At 39.2% G+C, this 21,998-nt stretch overlaps 1 protein-coding gene across 2 annotated transcripts in view; it reads left to right on the top strand.

Annotated features, from left to right (window-relative positions):
- The first annotated feature begins 430 nt into the window (after positions 1 to 430).
- Positions 431 to 21,998, top strand: part of GNG2 (G protein subunit gamma 2) — a 111,607-nt gene continuing 90,039 nt past the window's right edge. The window contains exons 1-2 of one of the 2 annotated variants that reach the window (XM_017977108.4): positions 431 to 677; positions 17,318 to 17,358. The gene's annotated coding sequence lies outside the window, so the exon portion shown is untranslated. The remainder of the gene's footprint in view (positions 678 to 17,317; positions 17,359 to 21,998) is intronic. The other variant, XM_017977107.4, reaches the window with a different exon arrangement.

Raw genomic sequence — 21,998 nt, forward strand, 5'->3', positions numbered from 1 at the left:
GGGTGGGGGGGTGGTGCATAACCTGGCCAGGGGCTGTTGACCCAAAAAAACCCAACAGCAGCAGCAACAACAACAGCGAGAACAACAATAGCAACAAGCCAAATTCGGGCTAAAAAAGCAGGCGATACGCCAGGAAGGGGGCCAGCTGAGCAGTGTGTGGAAGCTCTTGTGGAGGTAATGGTGGGAGATGAGAAAAGGGGAAGGAAGGAACAGTCAGCACCACAGGGACTTGAACAAAGGGAGAAAGGGGAGTATAGTCAAATCACTGTCAGCAGCCCAGGAGCAGCCAAAACCACCAGAGTAAACCCTGAAATGGAAATGAGAGGGAAGAGAAGCAAGCCGCTAACAGCTACCAAGAAGAGGAGGAAGTGGGAGATGCGCTGCTTCCTGTAGAAAGAACGTTGATTGAAGACAAAGCTGGGTGGGGACTAGTCCCTGGGCTGCAGCCGCCGCCGCTACACATACTCACAACGCTGCTGCCGCGCTCCGTGGGCAACTCCTACTACTGTTGGGCTGGGCTGGGCTGGGCTGCGCCGGAGCTCGCCTGCACAGATCAGCTCCGGAGACGGGAAAAACCACGCTCCTCTGACCAAGCCTCGGGAGCTAAGGTAAAGGAAACGTTTTCCATGTTGCTCGTTTTTAATTGAGAAAAAAAGACCATCGCCTGTGATTTAAAGGTACGATTTCTAATGGATGATAAAGACATCGCTTCAGGACTAGGGAAAACGATTCGATTCTTTTGGAAGGGTCTTTGAGAATGACCACGTTTATGACACATTTGCTTAAAAAAAACCATCATCATCAGTGCTTAGCTTTGGTGACTCGACAGGGCAACATGCTAAATACAAGAAGCTATTTGTATAGTTCTCCTGGAAGAAAACCAGGGCTGAATCGAAATCCATCTGGGGCTGGGAAGCTGTGGTCTGGTCATCAGAGCCTTGCAGTCCCTTGTTTTAGGGGTGTAAGTGGTGTAAAATATTAATTACATTCTCTTTATTACACATTGCACTGGGATGTCTTCTGATTTGCAAAAATAATGTCTGTGATTTGGCTTTTTGGGGAGTTAAATTCTTTTATACTTAGATTTTGCCAACAAAGGCTTGAATTGCGTATGTGAGGGGCAGTATTTACCATTAAAAAAAAAACAGTGTCTTCCTCCCTCAGCTCTGTGCAGCTGCTTTCAGGATAACCTCAGACACAGCTATGATTTGCCGGGTGTAGATCTTCTCCTAAAGTTGCATCCTTGTTCAAAGGAGCGTGGCGGGTTTAAGGCCACTAACTTGTCCAGAATCGGATGTATGGATTTCATGTTTACGTGCATTTTATTCACCTCTAGGTCAAGGTGGTTGTTACCCTCGGAGAGGGACAAAATAAAAAAGTGCAGCAGCGTTGTTTCCTTATGTGAATATACTGTAGATAGACTGAAGTAGTAAAATCAGAACATGATTTTTATTCTTTGATTTTCTTGAGCAAAGGATGCTCTTAAATAGAGCCTGGGACAATGCCTTGTTCATATTTGTGAATGATATGTAAATGTACACCAAATAGGTCTAGCGGGTGAGAATTGAGATTGTGAGATGCCTCTGACAGGATATGTAGGAGAGTTTAATACCCTAGTGTAGCATGATTTAAAGAATTAAGCTTTTTTTTATCTTCAGCAGAAAGTACAGTTAAGCAGTGTGCGGTCATTGATAAAACGTTTTTTTTTTCCCTAGAGTTTCTATAATGAAAGGAGATAATTTTTCAGAAGAAAGAGAAAAAAACTGCTTATAGTGGAGTAAAAATAGCAAAAAATATCAATATTTTGACACTCATAAATTCTTAAAACATAGGTTCTTGAACACCACATATGCCAGTTGAGAGTGTATGTAGGTATATGCCTCATTTATCATCATTCTCACTTGTGAAGGGCTATAGGGCTGTTTTTAATGCTATCTTTGTGAAATCGATATGGCTTTTCAACATCTGTGGAGTAGCAGCACATTTTGAGAGATGGGAAGCTTGTATAGCTACTAAAGAAAAAAAAAGGTCTGTTTCTTGGAGGTTTCTTGTTCATTAAAGTAAACCTGCACCATGCCTAGGAGACAACGTAGTGCTGCTATTGAAACCATGGACTCCTTGAAGGAGTCACCGAATTTAATCAAAGTTGTGGGCAAAACAAGTCACGACACGGATTTTGCAGTTCCACTTCCTATTTGCATCCTAAAGGGAAATATGTAAAGATCATCTTCTCAGAGAGGAGACATAGGGTAGGTCTTGGATCCAGAATGCCCCGGTGGAGTTCTAGAATCAAGCTGTGCATCATTAAATGAAGTAAAAAGTTGGGAGCCTGAGCTGCATGGACGAGGACAGGCTTAGCCTTTGGTACTTACTCCTCTGCAGGCTGTATTCACTAGATAATACCAACACCCTGCTTTGTTTGGGGAGACACAGACAACCTGCATTACTCTTCTGTGTGTGTTTCACACATGAGTAAGAAAATGAAACCTTGCGCAATGGGCATAATAGAGTCAAGAGAGCCCTGCTGTCTTTCTGAAAACAACTAGGAGATGGCTGCATAGCACAAAACATTTTAATTGTTAAATTCCAGCTTGAAGCAGAACATTAGTGAGTAACAGCAGATCAGTAGCTATGATGGTAGAATGTTTAGGAAAAAGATGAATATGCTTCTACGCTGTAAAATGAAACTATTTCCGCTTATTCTGGCCATATGGAACATTGAAAGACATAGTGATTTTGCTTGAGGTAGTCACTGGCTTTTGAGGAGTTAGACCAACACTGAAATTTTAATTGAACTTTTTTTTTTCTGCCATATGGCCAATGGCTGAATGGAAATACGACTCCCATTATTTCGTAGCCAGCCCTGGGCCTCATATGGTGGGCATGTAGTGAATGTGTTTGATTGACTGACTTTGTTTAGCTTGCTTCAGAAAGCAGGCCGAACTTTTAAGTCTAAAATCTGTACAGTCAAAGTAGAAAGGCTGTTCATAAAAGACTTCTGTGGATAGGAGGAAAGAACACTGTGGAAATGGAAAGAACACAGGCTTTGGAGCCAGGCAGATACATCTTTTAATCTTATCACTGGTTCTTACTACTTGATCTGGTGCATTAACTTAGGAAACTAAGTTTCCTCATTGTAAAGAAGGATTAGTAGTACATAATCAAAGTTTTTTTTTTTTGCTTTGTTTTTACTTTTGTGTTCGGATAAGTGAGCGTTTTCTACATAGAAGGTACTCAAATGTTATTTTTTTCTTTCTTGGTGGCATAAAGAAAAGTTAGCATATTCTTGGCCTTTACGACTGTCTCACAGGTTTAGGGAGACTTTTTTTTATAGTGATAAAATATACATAACATAACATTTCCCATTTTAACCATTTTTTAAATATGCAGTTCTGTGGTGGCGATTATATTGCTGTGATATTATCATCACTGCCATCTATCTACAGAACTGTTTTTATCTTGCACAACTGAAATTCTATACCCATTAATCAATACCTCCTGTTTCCTTCTCTCAGCTCCTGGAAAGCCCCATTTTACTTTCTGTCTCTATGAATTTGGCCAAGTACCCCATATAAGTGGAATCATACACATTTGTCTTTTTGTAACTGGGGTATACGCTTAGCATAATGTCTTTAAGATTCATCCATGTTGTAGCATGTGCTAGAATTTCCTTCCTTTTAAGGCTGAATAATATTCCATTGAATATATAGACCATACTTTATTCTCTTTTGATGGACACTTGGGCCACGTTTTGGGTATTGTAAATAATACTACTATGAACACAGGTGTACAGATATCTGTTAGAGTCCCTGCTTTTACTTCTTTTGAAAACCCAGAAGTGAAATTGCTGGAACACAGTAATTACATACTTATTTTTTTGAGGAACTGCCATACTGTTTTCCATAGCAGCTGTACCATTTTACATTCCCACCAGCAATGAGCAAAGATTCCAATTTCTCCACATTCTCATCAAAATTTATTTTGTTTTTTATTAATATTTTCATAATAGCCTTTTTAAGAGGTATGGAGGGGTATCTCCTTGTGGTTTTGATTAGCATTTTTCTAATCATTAGTGGGGATGAGCATCTTTTCGTGTGCTTATTGGCCATTTGTGTATCTTCTTAGAAAAATGTCTATTCATATTCCTTGCTGATGTTTTTCCCCAGAAATACTGTGTTGAGAATCTTTGCCAATTTTTAATCAGATTTTTGAGGAGATATTTTCAAATGCGATCTTTTAACATAATGTGTTATTAGATCATAATCATAATCTTTGTCTTTAACCTACTTTATACAGCCGTATTTTCCCTGCCCAAATAAAATACTTCTCTCGAAAGTAACGTTTAAAATAAAAGGAGTAAGAAAAATATAGCTTCTGCTAGTTGGTAATGTAAGAACCCGATAGTGAAATTCAAACCTTTATTGTAGATAGTCACACCAATGATTCTACTGGCCAAATCTTAGACCAGGCTACCACCACTGTCCCCTCTCATTAGCAGAGAAAACTACTCAATAGGTAGCACAGTCAGAAAAAGAGGAAAGAAACTAAAGTACTGAATTGCTCTCAAATCCTTTACAATGGGGGGCATTAACTTATGGGGAAGGGCTATAGTAGTTAAACAGTACAACAGGTTTCTGAGACAAGTTTCAGCTAATGAAGTGTGATTCTAACCAAAATTTCACTTTTAAAAATAATGAATCCTCTGTTTCCTTTTCCAAGACAGATTTTACTCCTAATCATGAAACTGATGAGGGAGGGTATGGTGAGGCTAAGGAGAGTTGGGAGGAACCATTAGTGGGGACCCTACTGAATAGCAGCAACATCTGAGCTTTATGGTGTGGGGGCAGACACTGACCTTAAATGGTTTGAAGAGCTCCTTAATGATTAATGTTAACTTTCTGTCATGCACTTTGTCTGTGTGCTGGGGGCAGGGAGGGAGATGGAGGCAAGTTTGCAAATAATGACCCCAATTTTATTTAATTTACAAATCTATTCATTCTACAAGTACTGGGAGAACCCAAGTACCTGGCTTTACTAGATCTGAGTAGGAGAGGAGTTGCAGTGCTGTGTTAAGATTTAGTCTCCCACCCTCACCCCCAAGATGATGGCTATGTTAATTAGCCTGATTTGATCATCACAATGTATACATGTATCAAAACATCACATTGTACCCCATAAATATACACAATTATTATTTTTCAATTAAAAATAAAAATTTTAAAAAGAACTTAGTCCCTGGTCTAGGACATGCTAGAATGGTAGAGCTAGCCTATATTGACCTCTCTACAAGGGATAATAAAATAGGCCTGGAGTTTAGAGTTGCATAGTTCATTAATTCCTTACCTCCCAATTAAAACTCCATTTCTCTTACCTTCATATAAGCCAAAGTCTTTATACATTATCACATTTTAAATTGTAAGACCAAACTATTTCATTTTTTATTTAAAAAGAGTAGACTGTTTACATTTAGTACCCTATGTAAGTATGGAGTTTCTGTGTACAGAGTTGTTCATGTGTAAAAGATGCCACTGTGAAACAGAGATTTAAATTTTCAGGTAAGTGTATTAGACATATCTGTGGATATATGGTTCCTGAAAATTCTTATGTTAAAGAAAACAAGTTGTATTTAGTGATCGCCAATGTTCAGACAATCTCTAGAGGACTTCATTAAACCCTGAAAATAAGGGAGCTCCGTTCTCAAACTTGTTTGAGATAACATGTTTCTTAGAAGTGGTACCACTGTATTCCCCGGCTCAAGATAAGTCAGGATTCTTTATCTCTTGGCTAATATGTGTAAACAGTCAAGGTCTTAATGAAAAGGCTTTGAAAAACCAGTCTCTTGACCACTTCTTCCCTGTTCCTTGGCTTCCCTTGTTCTCTGGCCAGCCCGAGAGTGGGGTCAGGCATTCCCCTGTTCTTCTTCCCAGGAACCCAGCACTCCCCGTAGAGGAGAGGAGCTGAAAACTGGGCTGACTGGTTCTACTCCAGATCTACTGCATCTCAGCAGGGCCATTACTGTTCTTTCAAAATTCCTTCCTCCTTTGTTTTTTATTTCACTTTTCACTCTCTGCTGTGCATTTTCAATGAACACCATTCAATCAAGTCCCTTTTGCATTTATTCATTAGAAGTGACCTCACCTTCTGTTTTTCTGAGAACACACATATTACAGGCTTCTTCAACTTCATTCTTACCACCTCAAAATTTCCCCATGTCTTCCTTTATTTTAGTTCACTTAAACTGCTGTCACAAATTACCACAGAGGAGGTAACCCAGAAATAACAAAAATCTTATTTTACTTTTATTTTTATTTTTTTACACTAATATGGGCTAAAAAGTTCAAGATCAATGTCTGGCAAAGGCCCGTAGATGACACTTTCTGTGTGTCCCCACATGGCAGAAGGGGCCAGCTGACTCACTCCAGTCTCTCTCATAAGGGCACTGATCTCATTCATGGGACTCCATACTCATGACCTAATCACCTCCAAAGGTGGCCTCACCTCCTAATGCCGTTGCACTGGGGATCCGGTCCCAACATATGGATATGGAGGTGGACAGAAACATCTGCATCATCCACATCACTTATTCTCCTCTTCTTCCTAAGTCAAATTAACATAGCCTTTCCGTCAAGCCAAGAGTACACTCTCTACTTGGACTCTCTATCCCATTCCCTTTTACTTTCTAAGGAATTCTGTTGTGACAATAATTCCATCTTTCCTACATATTTAGTTTCTTCTCTTTATTGGTCATTTCCTCTTTTCCTATAAACATGCTTAGTTTTTCTATACACACACAAAGTAATTAAGTAGGAGATGAAACAGATCTCCTACTACCTTTCAGAAGGCTCCAACTTCACTAACTTCAGTTCCTGTTCCCCAAATATGAGTGTTCTCAAGATACGAGTCTTTTGGCCATTTAATTTCTCCCTCTCCCTTAATCAAATTCATCCTGTGATTTTAGTCATTGTCACTGTGTGGGTCAGTCCCAAATCTGATTAACCATCCTGATCTCTTACCTCCTCTCTCAGCTTCCACAGCAAGCTGCCTGCAAATTCACTAGACATCTACCCTACAGAAAATGAAACTCACATGTTCAAAACCGTGCTCACCATCACCTTTCCCCCTCGTCAAAACCAGTTCCTCACCTGACTTCATGACTGATAATGACATCCCATTTCTCATTACTTCGGTTATGACAATTCAACTTCACTCTTTTCCTCACGAAGCACCCCTAGTTGCAGGAAGTTGCATAGCCCTTCACAGTTGTGAGTGGGAAAATGTCTTGATACCTACTCTTTTCCATGTTTATGGGTCTTATTTCAGGCCACATAACCTCCAGTTGGGCTGATTTGTTTTTTGAGTTCTTTCTCTCTGCCTGGGATAAGTTAGTTCCTGCTTCCCCTTCCATACTTCACCCCCACAGTCTTACTTCTCTGAATAACCAAATTCCATTTGGCCTGTAAAGCTCAGTTCAAATGCTACCTCTTTCATGAAGCCTCCCTTGGTTTCTTCCCTTTTTCTCCAATAAAAAACAATGCCTCCTCTGAAATCTTTTGTTCTTTCATCATAGCATCTAGCTCATTCTAGAGTGTGTAACAGCAATCCGCATAGTTTTTTCTTTTGACCACACTCCAGGTTCTTTGAGGACAGTGGTCACATCTGGTTTCATCTTTAACTTCCTTTCAGCACACAATGCAGTTTATCATTGATTTATTTAATGATCATTCTTGAGTGACTCATATTTTGATGCAGAGTGGGCTAGACATAGTACTTGTCCTCTAAGAGCTCACAGACTAGTGGGGAAAACAGACAATACAGAAATATAATTATAATACAATTAGTCGGTCTGTTCAAAGTCTTAACATCTGCAATGTGCTACGTGCTCTTCAAGATGCCAGGGAGACAAGGATGAAAAAATCGGCTAGTTGATTTCTTGAAACGTACATTCTAGAATTGGGAGAGACCCAATAAACACATAAACTAGTGGTTTTTAGATACAACTGCACATTAGAAATCACTGAGAGGGTACTTTGAAAAAAATATCTATGTCCCAACCTCACCCCAGAGTAATTAAACCAGAATCAACCAGGATTGGAACCCACTGCCATAAATGAATTACGGTAAAAGAAAATATCAGGTAGTGGTGAGTGCTTCGATGGATTGAAGGAGGAACAGTTTGAATGGTGGAGACTGTGCCTATGCTAGCAGGGGTAATTGGGATATTATTTTGTTGGGTAATCCCTGAATGCCTCTCTAAAGAGGTGACATTGGAGTTGAGGCGAAAATGATGGTGAGGAGTCAGCCATGTAAAGATATTGGGGCAAAGGGGGCTTGCGGAGAAGGTTTTCAGCAGAAGATGCAGGTACCTTTCTGAAATAAGGATGAGGTGAAACTTCAGAGGAAAGGCGGCCTTCTTCACATACATGTACCGTAATCTACAAAATATGTCTTTTCTCTACAGAAAGCAGCTTTTCAGTAAACTTTGTGGACTCCAAATGCAGAACACTCGGCTGCTATGTTGATTACTTGATCTGGGTATGGTTTTATTTAGTTCAAATTGATTTACACAGTCAGGAAGACTACTCTGATTACATTTTTTTTTCTATACTGCAATTAGGACTACACTACTTGTCTGAATTAAACCCCATTCTTACTGTTTAAAATAACCTTAGGTACTTGATATTATCTTTATCTGAATAAAAAGGAGAAAGCAATGACTTCTGCCCTTAATTCTGTTTTGGGGAACCAGGGAAAACCTCCTAGAGGAGATGTTCAAACCACACAGACGAAAGAAAGCACTAACTAGTTTGAATGAATGAAGATCAACATATGTCAAGAATCAAGTTGAGAATAAGCATTTGTTAGGCATTCAGTTTGTGCTGGATACTTTATATACATTACTGTTTTAGCTAGTTTTAAAAATAACCCTATGAAATAAGGACAGTATTTCTCTATTAGTATATTTCTGGCTGCTGGTAAAGGAACGCCCTACTATCATGGCGTAAACAATAGGAAACTGATCTCAAGACCTTCTGAAAAGAGGGTAGCTTCAGATAATATCCTTAGCAACCTGGATTCTTCCCTTCCTCCTACTGTGACACCTTCAGCAGGTTGATTCCCCTCACTATGTGGGCATGGCTTCTATAATTTTGGAATTATAGGTGTATTTCAATATGTAGAGGTGTATCAAGGGGTGGCTGATTTCTTATGTGGCTCTTTTTGTTGTTTTTTTTTTTTTGAAGCAGGGTCTCACTCCGTCACCAGGCTTGGGTGCAGTGGCATGATCATAACTCACTGCAGCCTCAACCTGCAGGTGGGAAGCTGATCCTTTCACCTCAGCCTCCTGAGTGGCTGGGATCACAGGTGCACACCACCATGCCCAGCTAATGTTTGTATTTTAGTAGAGATGGGGTTTCACCCGTGTTACCTAGACTGGTCTTGAACTCCTGAGCTCAATAGATCCTCCCACCTTGGCCTCCCAAAGTGCTGGGATTACAGGCGTGAGCTACCTTGCCCTGCTGCAGCTCTTTTTAAAGTCACAGAAAATCTGTGTCCAGTGGAATTTCCCCTCACAACTCACATGCTATATGTATGAGTAACTAGGCAGACAAGATTGCTGTGATTGGTTAATTTGAGTTTCCTCCTGAGGCCATGGAGAACCTCTCTGAAGAACAAAGTCATCAAACCCCAGAAAAAGGGTCTGGTTCTATTAGCAAGAAGAGGGAGATAGTGGGTCAATAGAGTCAGCCACTACTATTATTCCCATTTTGTAAGTGAAGATATCAAGGCTAAAAAATTTAAATAACTGAGCAATATCATACAAGATTGAATGGAACAAAAGCCTTGTTTTTGGCTATATGACAAACCTGCACATGTTCCTCTGAACCTAAGATAAAAGTTAAAATACATATTTTTTAAAACCTGGTTTTTGTTGATAGTGATGAGCTAGGTAGGCCAGAGGAAGAATCCCGGTGAAAAATACAGACTGGCGGAAGCTAGGCAAAGTAAAGGATAACCTTCTAAACAAAATATTTCAGAAGGAAATACATCAGGTCCTAAAAGCAATAAGAATACCATTTAATTTAGACAACCAGCCCTGCATTTCTGCATTGTAAAATGTATATATAATTAAATTGAATTTTCCTCACTGGTCATTTAAATCAATTTGGTCTATATAAAAGTCTACCCTGGGCCAAGTAATGAGCTAGAGACGCCAGTGTTCTGTGTATAGTATCTGTCAGACTTAAATGAAAACCTTGTTTTCGCTAGCTAGGTAGGTATTTTGTTGGTTACAGTACCTGTAAAGAGTTGGTCATCTCTGGAATTTCGGATTATGAGTTATTTAGAAAAGTTTCCACTTTCTGGCTCCAGAGGCAACACGTACAGTTCCATTATCGTTGCATTCTCTTTATAGTTTACTTCCTACTTTGGCATTGTATTTCAGAGGCTATGTATGTGAAGGAGCAATAGTGGAAAAGAGAAATTTCAGGCTGGGTGTGGTGGCTCACGCCTGTAATCCAAGCACTTTGGAGGCAAACGCGGGTGCATCACCTGAGGTCAGGAGTTCAAGACCAGCCTGACCAACATGGTGAAACCCCGTCTTGGAAAAAAAAAAGAGAGAGAGAAAGAAATTTCAGTGGAATTGCTGTCATTACAGTGTTTTGACTACTTATCTCTACGGTGTATTTCTGTGCGTGTTCATCATAACAGACTAAGCATTAATGGTAGGAGCACTTTTTCTAATAAATGATGGAGTACCTCCTACTCTTATATTTGCATTTTAAACCAGAAAGTAAGTTAATTCTAGACTTTGCCAACAGATCTCTGTTTAAGGAGGGCATTTATCTGATCTATGTTAGACTCATATAAGAAAAATTGTGAAAAATTTAAACTGAAAGAAACACCTCACTGTCATTTTTAAGGCTTTGTTTGGGAGAACTGAATTCATTCTTTGCCGTTTTCTTAAACCTTACGAATGATGGTTGTGTTTAGGGAACATTGCTGTGTATGGGCCTTAAGGCATTTCACTGACAGTTTTATTTTTTCTTTGGAAAAAAAGTGGATATTAAATGGTTTTATGACTTTTAAAATTAATTAGAAAAATTTTAAGTAAATAGAGGTGAAAATTCCTAGGGGAAAAAAATGGTCCAACTAGTCTTTTCTTATTCATCTGAAAATAATCATAAAGTACTGTAATGTAGAAAAGTAACATTCGAGGACAACACATAGGAGAATGTAATGGTTCAAGAACATCGGTTTGGAGTCAGAATTACTTGGGCAAGTTGCTGATATCTACTTCACAAAACTGTCACAAGAAAATTACGTTATTATGTAATTTTATTGTAAATTTATTTATTATTACATTTATCAATATGAAATGTTTAGCAAGGTGCCTGAATTGTAGTATAATTATTCAAAATGAATATATTATTAGTATAACTTATTGTTACCACATATTTGCAGTGGAGTATCTTTTATTCTATCCAAAGGATTTGTACCAAATTCTGCAGAAGTGATTGCTATGGCCCAACATTAATCATAGGTGCTCAGACCTTGGAGTAAGTCATCCCCTAAGGAAGCCTATTATCGTCAGATGCCATTTTGACTTCATTAAGTGTTAGTCTCAGGTTTGTGCTATTTGTTTAGGAATCCATGTGCTTAGCCTTTCCCACTCATGATAAACTTCCACTTCCCAGTCAGCTTTGGTTAGGTGTGGCCACAAGCCTTGCCTTGGCCGATGAAGTGGGCAGAAGTAAAGTGTGTCACTTCCTCGAAGAAGCCATAAGAACCAGCATGTGAGTGCAGTGGTTGGAGGGTGGCAGAGTGGGCTCTGCACTCTTAAGCCTGGGCCCTGCAGTCAAGACAGCACAACCATCACCTCTGCCGAACGCAATGGACTTGGAGGGAAAGTGAGAAATAAGCTTTGCACAAATAAGCCAGAGAGTTTTGAGTTGTTGCCATAATATAAGGTAGCCTATATTGACAGAAACAGTCTGGTTCTCCCTTCAAACTCTAGAGAAAAAATACAGTATTGGTTACAGTTTGGTAGCTGTTTGGATATAGTAATTTTAAATGATTATTTTGTGTGTGTGTATGTGTTCTGCATGTAATGTATTATGTTAGCATCAAGGGATTTAAATGAAATAGATTTATATAAATTCCATTTAAAAATTTTCTTTTAAAATAGGGTTTATTTCTACTTCACACAGAAGAAATCAACATATTAAAATTACTAGCATATATATATATATATATATATATGTTTTGTTTTGTTATTTTGTTGAGGGAGTCACTGTGATACCGATGTTAGGACCCTGAATTCCAAGCCTAGCATCATCATTAGGTAATGTTCCCTCCCACTGATAGCTTTACCCAGAATGGTGCCTTGTGAACTTACTAAGAGAAGATACTGCACTGAGCCATGCCATGGCCTTTGCCTCCAGTGAGAAAATAGTCTTCCCTAAGACCTATTGTGATTTTCCAGTTATAAACAATGGTCCTTAGTTCATAGAGGGTCTTAAATGATATTTATTAATTAAATAAGTGGAAGTAGTCCACAGTTTTTCCAAATGTCTGGACTCTTTTATGTTTGCATTTTAAAAATAAATGCTGTTGTTTTATAGATTAATTTAAAAACATCTTGGTATTAAGACTGACATCTATTCTTTTATAGCACTTTATATGTGGTTATATACCCAAAGATTTAGGCTATTTGAATATTTATTTAATATTTTTCACCACAGAGTTTATTTCACCTGATTATTTCAATTGGGTCTCTAAAACTACATTATGAAATACCTTAATTATTTAAATTAGGAACAGATTAATTATCTCCAGCGTATAAACTCAAATTAATTTCATTATAAACCTGAGGTTTTGTTTAAGGAACAAAATGCGTTTTTTTCTTCCTTAAGGAGAAGGGCATATTTGATTTGATGAATCTCTCTTCGTCACACCAGTTATGATAACAGCACAAGATATTTGCAAGAAAACTTCAGATGGATTTTATAAACCAGTCAGAAACCTGTGTGTCTGGGGCTTCAGGGGGAACAATCTGTGAGTCATTTTAAAAAACAAACACACTCATAATCACGGTGCATGTTGTTACCATGGTAATTAGGCCTGTTGAGTTGGCTTGCTTATGTTCCTGCAAAGGCAAGAGGGGGAGAGAAACTGAGAATTCAGAGCTTTGACTATCAGCTTCAATTTGCCTACTGCAGGAGAGAGTGAAGGGGTTTCTTGAGAATGCACTGGCATAGTCATTCTGAGAGGGAAGTGAAGAAACTGGCATCTTGCCTTTGTTATTTAATATAAGTTAGCCATATTAGTTTTGGGTATTGTGGTTCGTAAGGGAGAAAAGGACCATTTGGTATTCTCTTGGGAAAAAGGGAAAAAGTAGTTTCTTTCTCTGATACATGACTTCATGTAAGTCTCTAAGGTCAACCTTGTGGAGTATCTTGAATGCCTATGCACAAAGTTTTAATGATCATCTAAAAGGCACCAAATGCTGCTGATGAACATCATTGTGGGTTTAAATGATATTGCCATGTTATTCTTCCTATATGGTTAAAGACTGGTTTTAATGAGACTATTGTTTCAGATCTGATTCCCAAGTAGGCAAGATATCTTTCCCTCTATTTTATGGACTAGTAATAACTCCTTTATCTTATAATGGAGGCCAGTGGGACACAAAGGACACCACGGAGGTTATGTGAGCTCTGCGAAATGTATTAGTACTCCAAGGGAAAATAAAATCAAAGCGTACACTCAGTTGATGGATAGTCAACCAAATTCTTGGGCCAGTGGAATTACTGTAGGAGTGATCCAGTATGATTCCATGTGAAGAACAAACAGTACCTTTAAATTAAAGGTATGAATGTATATACAAATCTGTTTTTAAGACTGTTTCTAAATGCACTTTAAGATGTCTGGCCAGGTGTATTGGCTCATACCTGTAATCTCAGCACTTTGTGAGGCTGAGGCAGGAGGATTGCTTGACCAGCTTGGGCAACGTAGACACTTTGTCTCTACAGAAAATTTTAAAAAATTAGCTGGGCATTGTGGTGCACACCTGAGGTCCCAGGTACTACTTGGGAGGCTGAGGCAGGAGGATTGCTTGAGCCCAGGAAGTTGAGGCTGCAGTGAGCCACATTCACACAACTATATTCTAGCCTGGATGACAGAGCAAGACCCTGTCTCAAAAAAAAAAAGTCTAGATGTCCTCTGAAATGAATAATTATAATATATTGACTAAAGTTTTACTGTTAGAGTATGACTCAATCAAATTTTAAAGTAGAACTTTTTAAACTATAGATTTCATTTTTCCTCTCATTTGTGGAAAGAAGGCACATGTTGCCCAAACTTTACTATAAATTTAATTTCTTAACAGTAGTAAACAAAACTTAACTTACTTTTTTTCTGATTATCAAAGTAGTTCATACTGATTATTGAAAATATTGAAAATTTGAAAGAAAAAAATAAAAATTGTTCTTTCTAAGTTTTTGGTTGAACTGCATGTAACAGAGGCCTGATTTCACAGTCGCTAACATAAGTTAGAAGTTCTTTCTTTTTTTTTTTTTTTTTTTTTGAGATGGAGTTTTGCTGTTGTTAACCAAACTGGAGTGCAATGGCACGATCTCACCGCAATCTACACCGCCTGGGTTCAAGCAATTCTCCTGCCTCAGCCTCCCAAGTAGCTGGACTACAGGCACACACCACCATGCCCAGCTAATTTTTGTATTTTTAGTAGAGACGGGGTTTCACCTTGTTGACCAGGATGGTCTCGATCTCTTGACCTCGTGATCCACCCTCCTCGGCCTCCCAAAGTGCTGGGATTATAGGCGTAATCCAGACATGGATGACCTGGGACTGGTAAGGTAGCTGTGCTCCACAAGATCATGCAGGGACCCAGGCTCCTTCTATCCTGTTGTTGTATGTTTCTCTTGCTTTCATTGTCTACGGTGGCTTGTCATAAGGGCCCTTCTATAACGGGCAGGATGGAAGAAGTTGGAAGGGGAGGGCCTGACCCGGAAGTTACACGTAACACTTTTGATGCTGTACCATTGAATTTTGTCACATGGCCACATAGCTAGCAGCAAGAGAGGTTGTGGGAAGTAGCTGCTTAGCTTAGAATTCTATTAAAACCATGGAGGAAGAGGAGAGCAGATATTAGGGCATATGTAGCAATTTCTGCCATTACTGCCTCTACTGAACAGAGGAAATATATTGTTTATATTTTGATGTCTTTTCTCCTAGTCTTATGTATCAGAAAGATATTATGTATAATTATACAAGAAAATGTGTTATATAATGCAATATATATGTATGTATATAATATGTTAATGTATATAAGAAAAACATTACGACATAGAAAATACATATTAGAAAAAATAAAAATATATGTGTAAATATATATATTAGAATATTGTTGAGGTCACACTATATATAACATTTTATATTTTTTTTTTGCTTAACTTTAAAATTTAGGTGACAAAAATGCACTTTATATTCTTTTTACTTTACAATAAAGTTAAGTAACTAAGTTACTTTTAAAAGTAACAGTATTTATTAACTTTAAAATAAAGTTAAGTAAAAAGAGAATATAAAATGCATTTTTTAATCATTTAAACGTTTTTTTCTTTCTTTCTTTTTTTTTATTTGCGACAGAGTCTTACTCTGTCACCAAGGCTGGAGTACAGTATCATGATTATGGCTCACTGCAGCCCCAGTCTCCTGGGCTCAAGCTATCCTCCCACCTCAGCCTCCTGAGTAGCTGGGATCACAGGTGTTCATCACCACGCCTGGCTAACTTCTGACATTTTTTGCAGAGATGAGTCTCGCTATGTTGCCCAGGCTGGTCTCAAACTCCTGGACACAAGTGTTCCTCCATCCTTGGCTTCCCAAAGTGCTGGGATTACAGGCGTGAGCCACTGCACCTGGCCCATTTAAATTTCTTGTATTCGTAGTTTTAAAATTTTATCATGTGGAGTTTCTGTTTTACTTAATAGGTTGTATTATTGATATTTAGGCTATTTCTAACACCTTAATTCTTCTTTGTCCCCATTTTGGGTTTGTGTTAGTTCAAATCAAGGAGTGTCGTCATTGAAACGATGACTGAGAACATATTTGAGTCTCTTGACAAACAAGACCAGATTGCTTTCCAGAAAAGTTGTGGCAGTTTCCACTATCACTAATAATACGTGAGTGCTGGACCCAGAACACCCTTGAACAGACTTATTTAGCACTTCCCACCTAGTCACTGTTACCTACGGTTCATTCTCTGAAAATAAGTTGTTTTTAGCCATTGGCTTTTTTTTTCTTTTTGCTGTTGTTAATCATGAGATAATGGTTTTCTGATAACTTTATCCCATTTAAAAACGTATGGCCCTTATGGTAGTCTGGGAATATAATTGGTTGGGTGGAGATTGTAGCACACATGCCAGTCTCAAGTATGTGAGATCTCTGCAGTCACCGATGTTCATTTGGTCCTCCTGTGAATTTGAGTTCCACCCTCATTCATAATCCTCTAGATGTGAGATACCTGTTTGTTCTCAGACACAGCAAAATAGGAATGGGAAAGTGTTCCTTGAGGCTTTAGCAATTCCCTTTCAGCTGAGTGCTCTATAGCTTTTCAGGAATAAAGAAGCTCATCTACACAGGAACTTTCTCATGTAGGAACCACACTCAGCACTGGACAAAAGTAGGCCATCTCTGCTCGGTAGCCACAGAGGTCATTAGTGGCCAAGGGCATCAGTATTGTCTACTTCTAAACAGCCTGTAGAACCTTTGGGTTCCAAAGATAGTCTCATAACCACCAACTTGTCCTCTCCACCCTCCTAAAGTGCCAGATACACACAAATTTTGTGCCCTCAAACTCTGTCCCTAACACCTGGAGCAAGAGTGTGTTGGTCTCTGCTGCTTTGGTCCTACTTGGAGCAAATTAGGACAGGTCAGGAAGAAAGATTGTTCTTATTCATTCCATTAGTGTACAGCCTCTGCCACTCTGCCACCAAGAACTCTGCTTCCCCTAGGTTCCTAAGTGGCCTTTGTGTTTTTTCATGTTTTCTTGCACGCTAGGGGATTTCACAAAGAAAGGGACTCTGGTTTCACAAATCTATTTCTTAAAAGAAAAAGAGTTAATAAAAGGTTCGTTTCTAGGCTCTGCAGTGTAAACCTGTGAGACCTTCTGTCCTTAAAACTATACTGCCATTACCACCAACCCCCATTTCAGAAACATCGTTCATTCTAATCATCCAGCTCTTGTGTATCATGTTATTTTTCCTTTAAAACATTTTCATTTTCCTCTCTGCTTTCTCAACAGCCAGATCTACCAGTGAGCCTCAGGCTTCAGGAACTGAAAAGGTAAGAATTCTGAAATATTTTCTTCTAGAGTCTTGAATTTAACCAGAACTTAAAAGAGGGGGAAAAAAAGTAAAGTGGTCTATAGATGAAAGCATATGATGTTTTATTGAAAGAAACAGTCATAGAGTCCTTATCAATACTGACATGACTTTAGGATTTAAAGAAAACATGGCTCTCCATAATGATAGTTAAAATTGATTTTCATCCAGATTTTTCCACTTTCTTCCAAAAACCTGACTTGGAGAGCCTTTGAGGCTGCTGCCTTAACAGACTGTGTCCCTGGCCGGGCGCGGTGGCTCACACCTGTACTCCCAGCACTTTGGGAGGCTGAGGCGGGTGGATTGCTTGAGGTCAGGAGTTTGAGACCAGCCTGGCCAACAAAGTGAAACCCCATCTCTATAAAAAAAAAATTAAAAAATTTTAAAAAATGTAAAATAAACAGAATGTGTCCCTGTGACACAAACATGATTAATGGGTGGCAGACATTGAGGGCATACCCTGTGAGAGAGAAAACCTCAGATGAGGCAGATTAGATCAGAGAATGGTAAACCCTGTTCTTAACAGATGGTTGTAAACACTGTAAGGGCTTTTTCAGCAGCAACCACAACAATAACAACAACAAAAGGTCAATCTAATGCTGTTGGGTTTCATCTTGCAGAAACTTACTTAGCTTTTGGAACTAGTTACAGTCTTTGAATCTGGTTGTAGACTTGAAATGTAACCATAACCCTAGACAGGTGATTATGTGTTTGTCCACTCCAAGATACACAGTTTCCTCTAGTCAATGACTTAGATTTTTCCCCTCATTTTAAAATGTAACCTCAATATGAAAAATACCAAGAATATACCAAAGTAGAGAAAATAATATAATGAACTCCCACATCCCCGTCACCCAATTTCAACCATTATCAACTCGTGGCTGGGATTGTTTCATTTATACCTCCACCTACTTCTCTTCTTTCCCCATTGGATTATGGGTGCTTGTTGAATTTGAGTGTTGGGCTTTTCATTGTTTATTTACATAACTGTTTAGGAGATACAGCAAATGCTAATAAAAAATAAAACCTAGTCATACCCAATTTCCTTTACTGGAGCTAGTCATCCATCCAGTTATGGATTCATCAGGTATTTATTTCATGTTTACTAGGTATCAGACCTTCCTTAGGATAAGAGGATCAATTTTCCTCAACTCATGTTTATAAGGTCGGCAAATGTGGGCGTCTGATATCTCCAAATGAGGTGATCTGTTAGAGATGCACTGACAGAATGAAACAATGAGATTGATCATACAACTGTGTCAAATGTAAACATTCAGAATATGCCATAATTTTTGAAACCTGTTTTTGACATTTCTTCACTTTGGAATATACTGGAAACATACAAGCATAAAACAAAACAAAGCTCCCAGTCCTCTGATGTACTTTCCTGTTTTACCGCAAACACTCATCCAGCCATCTGTGTCCCTTTCAAGAATATAAGCTCTGTGAGAGCAGGAATAGTGTATAACTTAATAACCACTTGCCTCCAGCATCTAGCATGGTGTCTGACACTTGTTATATATTTAATAAAACTGTTGAATGAATGAACAAAAGAATACATGCCAGATACTGGGAATATGAACATGAAAAATATAAAGGTCTTGGCCCAGAGTTGTTCAGTGTCACGGAGGAGAAAACTGCATAAAGGAGGAGGTGCTTGTGTCCAGCTTAGTGAGGTGAGAGCAGAGTTTTGTGGATGCTGCTGGAGGAGAGAACCAAGCTGGGGAGTTTGGGAAGAAGCTTGGTGGGTAAAGCGTTTGAGCTATCCATGAGGTGCCTTCAGTCAGAGAAGAAGGGAGGGGCATTCCAAGAATAAGGAATCAAGTGTGAATGTACACAGAGGCCACAGAAGGCATGGCTTATTCCAGGAAGCTTTAGAAATTTAGGGTGGCCAGGGTGTGGCCAGAAAGTAGCTGACTGAGGAGATCTGGCTCGAGAAGAAGGGTGGTGAAGCCTGGGAAGGACCCTAAAGGGCAGGCTCCAGAGTTTGAATTCTCTATGCTTTGCAGGGAGGCAGAAAAGGGCACAAAATCAGAATATTTTTTAAAGGATAATTCCTTAGGTGGCAGAGAAGTGGAGAGAGACTATTGGAAGGGAGACCTGTGGAGGTCTTGGGTCTGGAAATGTTGGGCTTGATTGGGAGAACGATGAAATTGCTGATTAAAGGTGAGAAGTAAAGGAGAGGAAGACATCTAGAAAAACTCCCAGATTTCTTTCTTGGAAGAATGAATGGGTGGTGATAACTGGACCACAAAACAGGAAGGGAAGAACTGATTCAAATCTGTGGAGCGGCCACATGCATATGGGTATGCCCAGTAGGCTGCGCCCTACCAACAGAGCCGTGGTTCTCAGTCCTGGCTGCACATCAGAGCCTCTAGGGAGAACATCTAGAAACCCTGATTTCAGATCCTACCCAGACCCCAGATGAATCCAAATCTCCATGGTGGGGCCTAAACATCTATAGATGTCCCTAAAAGCTCCCCAGGAGACTTTAACATGCAGCCAGGGTTGAGAATCTCTGGTCTAGAGCTAATTGGAAGAAAGCCCTTTGTGCATGTGTGCTTTTAAGACCATGTGTGACTTTTGCTGCCCTATAGTCAAGTTCTTTTGGATTTCAGTAGCTAATGTCTTTCAGATGAGGGCTGAGACATCCCATATTCTATTAAATATTACTAATAATGAAGATTCTTTTATAAGTATCTGATGTTCTTTGAGTTGCTTTCTTTCATGCTAATAAGTATGCTTAAGTTTTTCGTTTTTTGTTTTTTTGTTTTGAGATGGAGTTTCGCTCTTGTTACCCAGGCTGGAGTGCAATGGCGTGATCTCAGCTCACCGCAACCTCTGCCTTCTGGGTTCAAGCAATTCTCCTGCCTCAGCCTCCCAAGTAGCTGGGACTACAGGCGTGCGCCACCATGCCCAGCTAATTTTTGTATTTTTAGTAGAGACGGGGTTTCACCTTGTTGACCAGGATGGTCTCGATCTCTTGACCTCGTGATCCACCCGCCTTGGCCTCCCAAAGTGCTGGGATTATAGGCGTGAGCCACCGCGCCCAGCCAAGTATGCTTAAGTTTTTCAAATCAATCCAAGCAGAATTTTTCAATGGGGTTTGCTGGCAGGTCGAATGGGACAGTCTTCATTGTCCTCTTTGGTATCCCTGTCCTTGGTTCACAAAAGGCTGTGGCATCTTCCAGTCATTGTGACATGCAGAGCACCCTAGGGAGACATTGTGAACATTGTGTACTACTGTGTCTTAGCACACAACTTTAAAGAGGTTATTTGGCATTTTCCACTCACTTAAAAGCATTTTTCCTTCATACAAAATTAGTGGTTTCAGTTATACTCAGTAGTTCCTCATGTAGGTAGTCTCTGTGCTAACAAATGCAAGAAGCTAAACAAAGTAGACAAGTAAAAGGAAGTATTGTTCTGTACTGTCAGGGGCATTTTGAGTATATTTGGTCTAGTGCTAAATTTATGTTTCAAAATATATACATGGAAGCAAATTAAACATGAAATGATGGTCAAATATTGAGGTTGGAAGCAAAATACTACTAAGGCATTATTGAACAGCGGCTGTGATGAAAGCTGTATTAGTTTTCTATGGCTGCTGTAACAAATTAATACAAACCCAATGGCTTAGAACAATGCCAATTTATTACCTTACTGTTGTGTAGGTTAAGTATCAACAGGACAGTGGCCCTTTCTGGAGGCTTTCTGGGTTGGATTTATTTCCTTGCTTTTATACCTTCTAGAGCTTCCACCATCTTTTACAAGGACAGCACCATTGCCTCTCCATGTGTCTTTTTACCACAGTCACATCTTGTAAATTTTTAGCCAGGAAACGTTCTCTGATTTTTTAAGGACCCATGGATAAGATTGAGCATACCTGGATAAGCCAGGCTAATCTCCCCATCACCAGGGCCCTTCATTTAATCCCATCTTTGAAGTCCCTTTACCTGTAAGGTTATGTATTTACAGGTCCTGGGATTAGGACTGAACATACTTGGGGGCTGTTATTCTGCCTACTACAAAGTGAAAAAGATGAATTCTTCAGAAAGGTGGAAATGCTTCAGATAGCAGACATAAGACCATCTAATGTCTAATTATATAGGATTAAAAGGCTAAGGGTTCCAACACTGATGAAGCCAATTCTCATCTTCACTCTACAGTTCTCATTTTCTAGGTCCAGGTACTGAAGCCTTTTGGTTTTCTTGAAGTATCTGGCATTGGATCAAGTGGACAGGTTGAAGTCCAAAGGTTCCTTTCTTGGCCAGACTTTTAAGTACTGTAGGTGTGGCTGCTAGAGAGTGTGCTGCCTTTGCCATTTCTCCCTCTAGAGGGTTTGCCTACAGTGCGCAGATTACAAGGGCTTGAATAGAACCAAATTATTTTATGCTGTTATGTCTGCCTGTTATCGTATGTATTATTTATTAGGCTTTAAAATGTGGAAATTGGAGGAAAAAGTAGCATCATAATACAGAACCTCGCCATAGTGGTATTCATTATAGCCAGTTTCTAGGTATGATATCATTTCCTCCATACATTAAGTAAGTCATCCCCACAAAATTTTTCTGCTTTTTTTGTAGCAAGTCCTCTTAAATTCCA

This window comes from Callithrix jacchus, chromosome 8 (genome assembly GCF_049354715.1).
Source record: "Callithrix jacchus isolate 240 chromosome 8, calJac240_pri, whole genome shotgun sequence".
Classification (NCBI taxonomy): Eukaryota; Metazoa; Chordata; class Mammalia; order Primates; family Cebidae; genus Callithrix; species Callithrix jacchus.